The sequence below is a fragment of the Chaetura pelagica genome, unplaced genomic scaffold (assembly GCF_000747805.2).
Source record: "Chaetura pelagica isolate M959 unplaced genomic scaffold, ChaPel_1.0 scaffold104, whole genome shotgun sequence".
NCBI lineage: Eukaryota > Metazoa > Chordata > Aves > Apodiformes > Apodidae > Chaetura > Chaetura pelagica.
Window position 1 is genome coordinate 4378927 of NW_009953786.1, and position 3431 is coordinate 4382357.

The following is a 3431-nucleotide window of genomic DNA, read 5'->3' on the forward strand; positions in this document are numbered from 1 at the left end:
CCCCGGGGCGGGAGGAGCGGCTGCAGACCGGTGTGTCCCGGGGCACACGGACACCGATGCCACCGGGTGTGGGAAGGGGTGCGTGTGAGGGGGTCTCCCACCCTGCGGAGCCCCAGGCAGCAGTGTTTGCTGCTCCTCAAAAGTGCTGGACCTCCAGGTTTTAAGACTTCACGCTACCCCTTGCCAACCCTCACTGTCCCTATAAAATGCGATTCAAACATGGGTCGAGCCCGGCGATGCGCCCTCTCTGCGACCCCCGGGGACGTCCCGCCGGTGCAGTGGGTACCGGCAAACACTGTTGGAGGAAACGGGGCGCCGGAGGGAGCAGGGAGGAGAGGAGGCACGGGCCTGCTCCCAGATGATGGAGGTGGCTCCAGGATCAAACTGGAGACGGAAGGAGGACGATGGCAGGCAGAGCAGGCAGGGATGCTGGACCAAAAGCAAGGGGGTGGGAAGGACGCGGGCAGAGCGGGACGACGTGTCAGTGTGCCTGCAGAGCTCTGTATGTGTGTCTGTGTGTCCGTCTGTCTCCAGCGCAGCTCCTTGCTGAGAGCTCGCTGGTGGGTACGGGCAGGGAGGGGGTGGGGCTGGTCCCAGACAGTGACCTGCAGTTGAGTGGAAGCAGGCTTTTTCCATCAAACTCTGCCTGGATACCACACACAGAGCCCAAGTGTCAGTTTACTGCCCTGAGCCCGGCTCCTTTTCCCTAAGCTCCACAGTAATTAGACAAAGAAAACCTAAATTAACTGAACAGGCGTCGACAGCTTCCTCCAGATCACCACTGCTACATACATGGGAATGTGTCCGAAAATGGCTTGATTGTATCTGAGGATCAACTAAGAAAAATACTACCAAGCCCGGCAATGTTTACTACACATTCTTAATAGAAAAAAAATAATCGCCCGGTCCACAGCCCATGTTTATCTTTCCTGGGACATTGATTTGAATTGTTCCCATTGTAATTATTATAATTTTTTTTTAAATAAAATCGATATCTCGATCTATCTATCTATCTATCTATCTATCTATCTATCTATCTTTTTTATTCCTTTATACGTATATGTATATTTCGTGGAGGGGCAGGGAGGCCGACGTCTGATTCCTGATGTCGTTGTAACGACCTATTCAGAATATATATATATATATATATCCGTGTTTTTATACATAAACATCCTTCCCTGCTCTAGATCAGCGAGCCACCGTCCTTTTTCACCTTCCACGGCGGGATGTCTGTCTAAATGTCGCCTTTGGGTGACATGTCCAAGTAATTTTTGCTATCTTCAGGAAGCTAAGCCGATTAAAGGCAAGGGGGAGGGGAGTCGTTGCCTGAAAATCTCTCCATCCTGCCCCCATTTCAGACATCTCGTTTCGATCATGAATATTAGTAGAACGTGACAATGCGTTTACTCTCAACACAGATGTCACGATGTAGGGAAGTGTAGTTGTTTTCTTCTCAAAACAGGACGGACAAGGAGGCAGAGCTGGGCAGGGCAGCTCTGTGGCAGAACCGCTTGCTGTTTCAGTCGCGACTTGACACAGCCCTGGTACGACAGTCGCGGGTCACACGTTCAGTTTGCCACTTCCTACCTGTTAGCGACGTCCTCTTCTTCGCAGCAGACGCTAGTTTGAAACATGGCATGAAGAAGTCTCCAAGGCAAGGTTCTGAGACTTTAAAAGGTGGTTTGAAGTGCCTGTGATTAAACTTATGATTTGCTGTTTGGTGGAGATGTTTATTTTGATTGGTGTATCCATTTCTGAGCTGATCCCAGCTTTGGAGCACAACTGGTTTGTTTTACCAGAGTATACGGAAATTAAACTTTTTGGCAGATTTGGTTACTCAGATGTTGTTCTATAATGATCGTTTTTATTCTAGGAAATCTCTTCATTATTGCGGTTTCAGTTTCATGTTCATAACAGTCCCCTCTGCCTCGTGTGCTAAATGGAATAACTTAGACCAAACTAGTTAAGCAAATGGGAGACAAATATGAAAGATACATGTTCACGGTTATTTTGGGGTCCTTCTTCCCCTCCCCTCTCCTCCTCCCCTCTCTTCTTGTTCTTTTTTCTGTTCTTTTTCTCCCCCTTTTTTTTTTTTTTAAACTACGTGCTTCAGGCTCTTTCCCCTCCTCTGAGGTCCTGCAGATGAGAAGCGTTTTTTCAATTAAACCCGAGACTGAAACTTAAACAAATCCCTCCAGTATTGTAAAAGTGCGTTTCCTTAAGCCCCGGAGGATTTTCCTGCAACTGTCAGTTTCAGGGTGCCTGGGTTTAGATCCCGATCTCCAGCGGCCGACAAGGGATCCCTTTCCGCATGAGGGGCATGCGGGCATTTTAACGAGCAGCCTCAGGTCAGCGCCCGGCATCGGCGGCCTGGGCGACCGCCCGGGGCGGGGGGGAAGGGACGGAACGGGGGGCCAGCCCCGTCGCAGCGAAGGAACCAGAAAAGCCAGGATAGGAAGGGACTCGCAGCCGTCCCGCCCCGTCCTTTTGTGCAGCTACCGGGACCTCTTGACTTCTCGGGACCTCTGGCAGTAGCCGTGCGATCCCGATGTTTGTTTGGAAAGGTTTTTCCGCTTTTTTCCGCCCCCCTTTTTCTTTTATTATTGTATTTTTTTTAAAAAATATATTATTTTTATTATTTGCAGCCAGCGTAACTCTTTTTCCAGAGGTCTCCGTGCAGGCCGCCATCAGGATCCTCCTTCCTAGCTCCTATTGAAGAGTTGGTCTCTCTCCTCTCTCAAGACAGAGGAAAAGAGGGGAAGACTGCAGCATGTGAGAGGTTGAGACACTTCCCATCTCAAGGGCAGGCAAGGACATTCATCTCAGACTTAGGGGCCTACCTGTCCTTGAGAGAAGAAGTTACCAGCCCGACCCCAAAAGCATCACCAAATACTCTCCCTGTACAAAGAGGGCCCCTCTCTTGTAGCATTTTGCAGGGTATTACCAGGGGTACTGCAGCCTGGGTCTGGCTGGCTACCCGGGAAGATATCTTGGGAAATTTTTCAGCAGTGCCTAGATGTGGGGCGAGCTAAGCCTGTATCAGGACACCTCCGCAAAGGTAGTGATCGTGAGTTAATAGGGCCACACCTTCCCCTTTCCTCCCTGCTACACACCCCTCCCGTCAGGGACAGCTTTGCTCAGTGCCCGAGGACGGAGAGAAACAAAGTTTGAGCGAGAAGCCGGCTGAGAAGTAGCATCTAATCTCTTTTAAGGAAGTATTTTCCAGGGGGAAAATCGGCCTCATCAGGTGGGAGAAGAGGCGCCGCCAGATTCTCCCACCCACACGGAGGGCATTGGCTCCTGGCAGGGTCCCCGCGACCCCCCCGGGCCGGAGGACCTCGGGGAGGCGAAGTGGGAGCACTGAACACCGGGGGTGTGAAGACATGTCCCCCCGTCTCTGGACAGGTTCTATTTTTCCAGGCGTGCGGTCT